An 11,798-nucleotide genomic window follows, 5' to 3' on the forward strand; every position below is an offset into this window, starting at 1 on the left:
TCTTGAGAAAACAATAATGCTCTGTCTGTAATAGGTTGCCATGGCAACATATGGTGTGCTGATTTTTTGTCTTGCACCTTTAGATTAAGACATCTCTTCACACCACAGGTATTCTATCGCTTTAGATTTTAAATGCTAAAATCATCATTTATGATTGTCACTCCCGAAATCATAGCTAAAATTACTTTTTTCTCTCTTGGTAAGATATTTCCTGATATTTAATTTTAGAAACAGTAGTTCAGATAGAATAGCGGTTAACACATGACAGTGCTTTTGTATTTTACTTTTTTTTTATATATATGATTTTTTTCTGTAATTAATGGATTCATTACCCAGCCTTGTATCATAAATACTCAAAGATTTATCTCCACATTCAAGACTGCTGTCTTTTCTTTCTGGAGTCCAGTTATACATGTTAAACTTTTTTTCTTTAAATTTATCTACTTATATAAGGGTTGAAACCTGGTTGATTAGTTTAATAACTCAACTTTAACACATTTTGAACGGAATCGCACAAATTTTCTTCTTTGAGTATTTTTGTTTCCCATCCCATTTCAAAGGAAAAAGGCTTATATTGTCAAACTCAGACTTACATATGTTGTATTTAAATACAAACATTTCTTAATGCGATTTCTAAATAATTTTTTTATTTTTTCATTTACATGCACAGTATTTAGCATGTTTTCTGCTAATCATTATTAGCACAGCCCAGCCGAGTTTATGTCACCAAAGGAGAATAATTAAGAGTAAAATCCTGCAGGTTTTGGATCAGCTGTAACAGGTCAACATTTTAGATATCTTACTTATTTCTGCAGTTAAACTTTATCATTAAAATTTTTTAGTTTAGTTTTTTTTTCAATCCAAAGTCACTGTTTAATCATGTAACCATACTTGTGATTGAAATAAAACTATTTTGCAGTTTAGAGTGGGTGAAGATTTGTCCACAACGACCTAAAATCAGTCCATAAACAAACAGCAGTTGGCAGCTGTTGCCATCACGGTATCCCAGCTTCAACTGTATCAGAAAAGCACCAACAAAATAAATCAAGAATGGGGCAAATATTTTTTGCATCAAGATATTTCAAATTATTTATAGCTTTAGCAAAACAAACATCTTTACTAAATCCTTTTGATGATGTGTGAATTGTTCCTCCATGTTTTCTCTGGAGTATCAAAATTTTATCGAATCACAAAGCACCTGGAGTTTACCAATACATTTCAAGCAGAATCTTTGATTATAATTTGCAGGGGAGAGAGGAATATTTGCAGTATGTTACTTTGATGAAGTAATGAGATTCAAATAAAGGCTATTTTTTCACCTTGAAATCTGTACCATAACAACAAAATGGATGGTTGCCATTAGTCTGCATCCTGCATGCTGTGCTGGACAACAGCCTATGATGTGCATAACTTCCCAAGGTAATTAGTCTAATTTATCATTTATGACTGGAAGCCAGAAGTTAGATCATTCAGCTAAAACTTCATATTCTCACATATAATCAAATCCAACTGGCTTGGTCTGCTGCTAAATGTGCTTGTGAGACAGAATGATGAGCTGTGCCGAGTCTTGTGGCCCCAGGTGCAAACCATACCTTCACTGTTGCTCACAAGTCCCTTTGGTAATGTAAATAAAGACAGAACAGGTGCTTGTTTGTTTGTTTTTTTTTCTTTATGAGTGAAGTTTGGCCTGCTTTGAAACACAATGACAAAATTATTTTGGCGCACAGAGGAAATGGTGTAACTTGAATGGAGTTTGACCTGCAGTGGGTTTATTAATGATGTGATGTGCCCTGGGCTCAACCAGAGGGCTGCAGAGAATAGAATAGAACAGAATAAAATAGAACAGAATAGAAGAGAAAAAAAATTAGAATAGAACAGAATAGAAGGAAAGAAAATAGAACAGAATATAATAGAATAGCATAAAATAGAACAGAATAGAACAGAATAGAACAGAATAGACTAAAACAGAACAGAATGGAAAAGTATAGAATAGAATAGAGCAGAATACAATAGAATAGAACAGAATAGAATATATTAGAGTAGAGCAGAATACATTAGAATAGAACAGAATAGAATAGAACATACGTAATAGAATAGGATTTACTTTATTTTCCCTTAGGAGAAATTTGTCATGCACATAGTGTCATGGTTTTCTTTTTGAGTTTTCATGATCATTAGCATTATTCTAGTTGTTTTCTGGTTGTATTTGAGTTCTTATGTATTTTCTGTTTACCCTCTGTTGCCCTCTTGTGTCAGTCTCTTTCCCCTAACTCCCTTCTAGATTCTTCTGTCCACCCCTGCTCCCAATCTGCTGATTAGCCCAGTCTTTGTTCAGTCTCCCATTTACACTCATCCTCTTGAGTTACTGTTTGTTGGTTCTTTGTTGTTTTTTTGCCCCATGTGTGTTTTCCCTAACGTCTCCTGGATTTTGGTTTTCAGTATCTTGTTTGTGGACTTTTGCTAGTGTTGTCTCCATTTGGATAATCAAATCTGCAAGAAACCACCTCAGCTTCCATCTCTGCATTTGGGTCCTCTTCACACCTCCACCCAACCTGACACACAGTACCTGCCTTTAGAAATAATAAATTAATGTAAAAAAATATATATACCAGCTAAGGACATACATCTGGTTATCATGCAATGGGTAGTGCATCTAAAGTCAGACCAGAATCTGGTGGTCATTATGAACTAAAGTGCTTTGGAGAAAGCCATAGACTGCTTTACCAGCATGTGATGGAGTTAGATTGTGCTGCAGGTTTGCACTGAACCTGGAGGCAACATGCAACTCCCTTACCTTTAGGGGAGAAAGGGGTGTATTGAGCGTTAAAGATCTCATATGCTATCAAGACAGCCTATATATAATATAATACATCAGTGACATGTGTAGTTGCTCTGATGATAGATATAGAAGAGCAGATTTTGCATTGGTTTAGTTTCTCTGTAAAACAAAAAACAAAAACACAAATCAGTATTTCTGACATATTGTGAGTGGCAAATATTCCTTGGGAATCGATACAGTGGAATTTCTGTATAAAAGAAACATTTCCAGTTTAAATATTATGTCCTGGATGTCTTATGCTCTGCCGTTCTGGACGTTTTGGTTCTGTTTAAGTTTTTACTTTGGGTTCTCAGCTATGATTTGATTTATGTTAACCTGTGATTTGTATAATTTTTTATAAAATGTTTAGTTTTATACTTTTCCTTGTTATTTCTTTCAGTAATCTCTTTTCAGCATTTTTATTTTTTTTTTTTTTGGTATTTATTTATATTTTGGTCTAGTTTTTCATATTCACTGTTGTTGTTATCTTAAGATTATGTTCCCCCATGAGGAATTAGTTTTCTAGTTTATCAAGTATTTTCCCATTGTTTAGTTTTCACTTGTTCATTGGTTTCTTTACCTGTTTGAGTCATCTTGGTTCCCAGCAGGATTATATTTCCCAGTTACTCTCTGTCGCCCCCTAGTGTCACCTTCTTTCCCTTAGTTTTCTTCTAGTTTTTTTCTCTGCACACCTGTTCCCACTTAGATCATTATTCTGTGTATATACCCCTCCTCTGCAGTCGTCTTTGTTAGATAATTGTCTTTACTTCATTACCGCCTGTGCAGGTCCCTGGTCAGATTCCTGTGCCTGTTCATTCTGAATTTGTCCTGCTCTTATCATTTATACTAATAAGTCTCCAAAACAACAGCTGCGTCCATCTCTGCGCTTGGGTCTTCATCTAACCGACACCAACCAACATTATGACTGAGAATTTATATAAATGGAAACGTTTACAGACAGCTGAGCTCACTAAAAGGGGAAATGAAACAAGTGAAGGCAGCGTATACTACTGAGAAATCTCTGGGAAATACCTGAGAGCTGTATGCAAACGTTTTATTCATGTTTTTGAACCTAGCTGTCTGAAGCTTGGTGAAAGAAGATCCTGTCAGCTAAGAATCTGAGAGATTAATATGAGGGATTTAAAGTGGTATCCTGGTCATTGGCACTAGTTATTCCAATGAATGGAAAATATTCTGTATGGCCATCTAAAAAATGACCTTGAAAGGAAACTGCAAAATGCTAAAGAAGTAAAAAAAAAAAAATATATATATATATATATATATATATATATATATATATATATATATATATATATACATTTAGTTTTAAAATGCATGTATATACAATCAGAAAGAAAAATAATGTGACTTTTATTAGTGAGGTGTGTAGAATATGAGGCCAAACCCGAATGCTCCTTGACTAAACACTATGACTTTTCCTGAAAAATTGTTCTGAAATAGAATAGTTTTAAAACCAATACAGAATTTATGCTAAACTAAAACCAAACAATTACAGAAAAATTACTTCTTATCAGATAATAGTGTGCTTTACTTTGCTATAGATCTTGTCAGCTCACCATCATATAACTCATGAAATTTTTCCCTTATATTAGACAGAGTATGATAGAAATGTGGGAACATAAGTAAAAATAACTAAAGGGGAAGCAAAACTGGACCCTGGAAATGAAAATGAGCAAATATATATCCCTGAATCATGGACGTAAGTTTTGGGGGGGACGGGGGGGACATGTCCACTTCACGTTTTCAAACGTCCCTGCCTGTTTAACATTTCAAAAACAGTGTTACGCTTTTCTTGTGTGATTGGTTGTCACCACTGTCACTCCTGAGAAGCTCACTTTACAAACATCTGATGCGTCACTCAATCTGGCTTGTGATTGGATGGTCAAACACGCTGAAGTTAGTGATCTGAAATCAAAATTTTGTCCATGCATAAAATTCACCAGAGATGTGAGGAAGGGGAAAGTCCCCCCGACATAGACAAAGTCCCAATCTTGATCTCATTAAGATCCTTAATGTATCCCACAGCTGAAGGTGTGGAGTGGGGAGAATTGATTTAGCAAAGAGAGAAGGCTGTTAGAGAAAAAGGTGTCCTGACATTTTGCTCTCCCCAAAAAATCCAGTCGAGGAGATACAATAAAAAAAAAAAAATCCAAGATACACAAACAAAGGATAAAGCAACACAGAAGTCAGGTGTGACTCATCCAGAGGTCTGTTCTTTCTCAGTTTGCAAGCCTTCTCTGTAATCTGGAAAGTTTTATAGCTGTTGGCTGCATTTATGTCAAGTCATGAAGAATGAGTTGAATAAAAATTGTGTTTCCTGCTCTGTTGGTATCCTGTTTGAGGTAGTGCTCCTGTGGTTTTTAATAACCTTTGTTTCCGTTACAGGATTAGTTTCTCAATCTTTGGCCCCTGGACTCAAATAAAGGGATTTAAAGATCTTTTTATGGGCAGTCAGATTTTCTCAACTAAGAGCTCCAGAGAAACAAAAAATGAAAAACAACAAAAAAATAAATAAATCAATTAGATTCCTTGTGTATGTTTTTTTTTCTGTTTATCTGTCCTTAATACTTTCACTCTTTTGCCTGTTAAGTTGTTTCCTTGTAGGAGCAGCCCGCCCCATCAGAGCTGGCAAGATGACTCACCTCAATGATCCACTGACATCAATTGCAGCTTTCCAGGCTTTTCACTGGAAATAATAAATACATTTCTGAGTTTTTCAGGTTCCAGAGCCCTTTTACATGTATTTCTGTTGGTCAGAATTAAGTTTTTCTTCCTGCAGCATCTCAGAGAGGTTTCAGAGTGATTTAGCGGCAGAGTGGCTACAAGCTTTCCTCTAAAATGCTTCGTCTCAGACGGAGGGTTTCATTACCAGGACTGAACACTTCCCTCCAGAGGTGACACCAAATGGACTCTTTGATTTTTACCTCAGCAGCTTTTACTCCTAATAGTGTCCAGAAGTTACACCCTGGTTTTACAGAACATGTAATTATGCTACAGAATTTCATACATTTTAGGGATATCTGCAGCAGAACATTATGGTTTCAGAATCTGATCCTCTGCTGTAAATGCATGTAAGCATTAACCACACCACATTGTGGTTAATGCATGTAAGCATTAACCACAATGTTTTACCATGGGCTACAAAATACGCTTTTATTCCAATATTTTGCTCTTTTGTCTGCATAATAACAGTTTCCCAATTTAAAAAAAAGCATTCCTGGGGTTTGTCTAGGGACCTTATTCCTGCAAGGCCACAGTGCAAAACAACTTATCCTCCAAGCATTCTGCTGGAATTAGGAATATCATTAAAGCTACAGTGTGTAATTTTCAGCGACATCTAGCGGTCAGACTGCAGACTGCAGCAACATGAACGTCTCCCCCCCACCGCTTCTCCCCCCCAACAGTACGGCGAGCGTTACGGGACAAAATGTCTTCCACGATGTCCGCATCACCTACCTTCTCAAGTGATGAGGTTTGTTTACATAGATAATTTTACAGATAGTATTTCATTAGTCTGTGTAGGGTATAGATTTCATGTAGACTTAAGATAATAAATATACCCGTTATTTTTTCTACGTCGTTGTGACGTTTTGGTGAGCTGCTTTGCATGGTGATATAAACAGACGAAGTAATTGTAGTCATTAGTTTAACAGTGAGATTGTGTTCGCTGGAAGAATATATATTCCCCGTTTACAGAGTCCAAGTCTTGTTTGTGGCACGGGGGTTACAAGGCAAGGAAGAGGGAGAGGAAGAGGGCAGAGAGGCCGGGGTGAGCGTGCAGCTGGGGCCAGGCGAGAGAGGGGAGCCAGCGGGGTGAGAGCAGAGGAGGAAAGGCTTGAAGATCTCCAAAGGAGCCGGAGAGAAGTAACCGAGGTATATATCCAGAAAATTATTTTACAGAAAATTACTGAATCATTACCTGTGAAACGTCAGGGACGTTGCTGAATAAGTATACTGGAGAGTAACAGCATCATCACGCAGCATGTTATTGTTTTAGACAGGTCTGAGCATCCTGTACTCCAAAAACTGCAGTGATATTAGACAATTGTGTGTATAGGATTAATTACCTGTCCAAGAGAAAACTGGCAACTTGAGCGTCACTTTGAAAACCTTTTTCCTCCATCAGTGACTTCCATCGTGTAAATGCCGTGCCAATGTTGATCCGTGTTTTTTGTCGTTTCTTGTCACTCTTGCGTTTATTCTCGTCGTGTTTCCGCTTCTTAGATGACGGGGGTTCGGTGTCCGCCGCTTTTCGTTGTGATACAGAGTAGGCATGATCCTCCATTCGTCTGATGTTTGGCCACACAGTGCCAAACAGTTTGCAAAGTCACTCACGCCTGCCGCCTTGTTTACCTTTCTTGTTACCGAGGCGCAGTATACCTGCTTCTTCTTCTTCTTTGGTTTCAGGCAGACTAAACGCTTCTCAGGCATAATACTGCCATCTACTGTTCAGTACCGTCTCAGTTCATCTCTCTCAACTTGCCGTAGTTATTTTCGAGCGTCATGGGAGATCTCGCAATCGCTAGTTTGTTGCCTCTGCGCTTGCCGTAGCGCAAAGATGTCAGCCTCCATGGCTGCGAGACCCGCTCCTATGTAATTATAAATAACGAATTCTAAGGCAACGCAAATGTTATGGTTAAAAGGCTGAGCTCATAGGTGATGATAAATAACATAGTTATGTATAATATATTAAATTTCTGAATTTATATGCCTGTAATTATTACACACTGTAGCTTTAAATATCATTTAAATAAAATTAATGTTGACCGATTGTTACTGGTTTTGTGAAAGCAAGGGGTGGCAGAAGTGAGGGGTTTCTCAAAAGAGGAGGGGGACGATATTCTTAAATAAGTTTATTATAAATAAGTTTATTATAAATATAAAAATAAATAAATAAATGTTTCAAGACTTATAAATAAAATATTTTCATGTACCCCTTGCAATGCACTCGCAGACCACTAAGGGTACACGTACCCCTGGTTGGGAATCCCTGGTTTAGGGGATGAGTGAAGGGAAGTTGGAGCAGGACAGAAAGAGTTTTTTTCAGAACCGGTATGTGATATGGGTCAGAATCACTGTAAAATCACAGAAGATCTTTTGTCCTGGCTGCCATGAGACTGTTTTATATCTCTTGAAGGACTGAGTTTTTTATTATTATTTTTATTTTTTTATCTAATTTTGTATTTTTGTCCTATTTTATATGTTTTTAGCTTTGCTATTGTGTAGGTGAATTTCTCCTAATGGGGATTAAAAAAGCAAATGCTTGAATCATCAATCAGTCATTCAGCTTTTCAGAATGCCAGTCATCAGATGTGTTCAGCAATGGATGCATCTGAAACTGCAGCCTGGTAGCTGTAAAGCAATGGACTTTAGCAGCCCCATCAGAAATGAGTGGACTAATTTGGTACAAGGTGTCTGAACAAAGAAAATTTTTCAAAGGAAATGTTTAGTTGCTGAACTCAGAGATGATTAAAAATAAGTAAAAGAATTGAGAAAACCTTAAAGTTCTCTGGAAAATGGTCCATCAAAAACATTATCTAAGCTAAATCTACCTAACTGGAGGTGAACTGTACTGTAAATAACCAATAGATGCCAGAAGGCTTTTGAACAGTGGTAAAACAAACAATATTTTTTAATGATATATGGCTCTGTGTAAGAATCCAGCAGCTCCAAATCTTTACTAAGAACTTTTGAAGTTTCTTCAGCTCAGCCCTCTGGGCTTTGGAGGCTGCAGAAAAAGTTGCATCACCTTCTTTTCTCTTTTCTAAAAAGTCAGATTCATCTCTGCCCTGGAGTCCAGTTCCATCCTCAGATATTGGGTTCTTTGAGAGGGCTCACTTCTCTGCATAGTTACTAGAAAATGCATATAGAATTACTTACACAACTTTGTGCAAAATCCAGACAGCTTGTTATTGACCACAACTGCAAGAACTGTCAGAATTCCAGAAAATAATGTTTTAATTTCAGACATTTTGCACTGAAAATGAATGAAGTCACTGTCAGGGATATTGAAGCTCTAATAATGACACACTTTATCAGCATCAAACAGAAGAAGAAAGCAGCACAAATAGGAACGTGAATTGAATTAAAATTGATCAGCCTTCTAATAGCACAACCAAACCAATGCTTATGTTGTTTGATGGCTGCTTAAATAGGCAATTATTTGCTCACACATGTAATTTAATGAGACAAATATGAATAATAAATCAGATTGGTGTGTCATCCAACAGCTAGTAACAGTAAACACACTACACAGAAGGAAAAACCTGGAGATGCTAAAGAAATCTCATTACAACACTAAAGCCTCAATAAATTATTCAAGATGTTGATTGTGTGTTTTGAAGCACGATCGATCATCTTCCTCTTGGTCGTCCAAAAAGCTATTAGGAACACATGAGTGAGCCACGTTGCTTGCTCGCTTCGTTACTGCTGTCAACAAGCGACTACTAAAAGTGTGAAATCATCTGCTGCTGAAAATAACCACACAGCTTTTTTTCTGTTATCCAGCTTTTCTTAGTGAGACGCAGCAAAGATGAGAGTGGGGTCAGTCCAGAACTTCAGAGGTTCAACAGCCTCAGAGAATAAAGCTTAAACTGCATCTAAAAATATGGCTCTTTCTATAGATTTGACAAATTTTTGATAAAACCAAACTGGAGCATTCAGACTCCTAGTTTTATTGTCTTCACATCTTTCTGTCTCGCATGACTGTATTTACATTTGTTGTGTAACTCCAGACCTTCCCTGTTCTTCATCAGCACAAAATAAAGCTGTTCACTGGGGATCTATCCAGGCTGCACAGTGGGTAGCACTGCTGCCGTGCAGCAAGAATGTTCCTTGTTCTATTCCCGGCCCGAGGTCTTTCTGCATGGAGTTTGCCTAATTTCCCTGTGCATGCGTGGGTCCTCTCCGGGTACTCAGGCTTCCTCCCACAGTCCAAAAAAACATGACTGTTAGGGTCATTGGCTTCTATAAATTCTCCTTAGGTGTAATGGCTGTTTGTCCTGTGTGTCTGCTTTGCCCTAAGTTAAACTAGTGTCGTGGGAACAAAGTATTCAACTATTCACCCTTTTTAAATAAACCGAGATCGATGGATTTCACTCAGTCGGCACATTTATTTATATCTTTGCAAAGAGAGAACAGTTCATCTCATAGCCCTAATGGCACAGCATTCTTCCCTGTTCTGCCTGAGCATCGTTCGTTCCCCCTTACTTACAACAATGAAAAGCATTCAGAGTCAAAACAAATTACAGACACTTTGGTTAAAAGTAACATGTTATGAATAAACCTTGAGAAAGAATCTGGTTTGTTATGGGAAGAAGCTATGTCTGGTCTACAAACACCATCCTGCAGATAATTGTGTGGCCTTGAGACAGAAACAGACTGAGTGAAAACTTTTATAGTGAGTAAATTGGATAAATTAACATATAATAGAAGAGAAATCTAAATTTTCCGACAACACTGGTGACCTATCCAGGGGGCACACTGCCACTGACCCATTGACAGCTGGCGATAGGCACCAGCACCCCTCGCTACCCCAGCAGGGATCACATGAATGAAAATGGATGGATGGGGTCTATCCTCTGCAACTTTATAGCGATTCTTACCCCAGCAATTTCTTTTGATGAAATGGAAATATTGCAGACCTTCCTTTTCTTAGAAAACAATTGAGTCCCGTTGGGTCTACAAGTTTCCCACTGAGGCTTTTAACATCCTATCCTTCTTTACTCCACCAGGATAAAAGGATAAAGGGAACTCTTACATTTCACCTCTCTGTCCCCATATGGAACCCAGTAGAATCGTCTTTTTGTACAAAAATATTACTATCCCTGCTCACAATTTTCATTGAAACCCTAGCAGCTGCCATTCATCAGAACCCCCTCAACACAGGAATTCATATCCACAACATGCACCATAAAATCAGCCTCTATGACAATGATGTTTTACCATTTATTCGGAATCTACCATTATCACAAAATCAGTCATCAAATAATTCTCCAGTTTCTCTGATGTGAATAAACTGGAACAAATCCTCCATACTCCCATTAAACACCAACAGTCTAGAGGTGGCAGCCCTTACAGTACCCTTCCCCTTCTGTACGAATCAAATCACTCTCTTAGGTGTCCAAATTTCCCCAGGCTGTCCGAATGCATGGATGGATGGATGGATGGATGGATGGATGGATGGATGGATGGATGGATGGATGGATTATCATTAACTCTGATGATTCTCTAACATGCATAAGTCAAGTGGATCCATACATTTACATTTCTTGAGAAATTTTTAAGAAACACTAATTTCCCATACCAGCAGTGTGAGGTATAATTAACAATGACCTGCAACTCTTATTTAGTTTGAATAAATGCAGGAAGACATACCTGACACTAAGGAGGCTTGTTAGGATGATCTAGCTCATCAGCAGATTGAAAAACATGGCCTGTGTACATTAAGTTATCTGTTTCTTAGTACACCCACGGACAGGAGCTCTCTGAGGTAACCTATTCACTTAGACTGAGGTTGCTGGTTTGTGAGGTTTCAAACCCTGAAACATGAAGCTTTGTGAGTTTGCCACTCTTTGTGGGCAGCCATCAGATCTCAGGGAAAACTCACGGCAGGCTTACTCAGACTGACTGGCAAACATAAGCATTAGGTGCAAGCCGACTAAATTAAGATAATCAGAGAGCTATTAAATATAGTACTCTTTACACGTGCTCCTTTCACTTTGGAATAAATGGGAATTGATTAAAGACCACTCCTAAGTCAAAGTGAATGACTTGATTCCCCCAAGTGTTTCTCATCTCATTCTGTTCTTCATTTTTACTCATCTTCTTCTTTTAGAGGTTTTTCCCACCAAACTGCCTTTTGTTTTAACAAAGCTGTTTTTAAATGTTTAGTTCGTTGCTTGATCGTTTTCACCCTCCAATCCTTCATCCTTTCTTACACCAACTTTTTACATCCTTT

This window comes from Cyprinodon tularosa, unplaced genomic scaffold (assembly GCF_016077235.1).
Source record: "Cyprinodon tularosa strain WSP-4 unplaced genomic scaffold, ASM1607723v1 ctg103, whole genome shotgun sequence".
NCBI classification, from domain to species: Eukaryota; Metazoa; Chordata; class Actinopteri; order Cyprinodontiformes; family Cyprinodontidae; genus Cyprinodon; species Cyprinodon tularosa.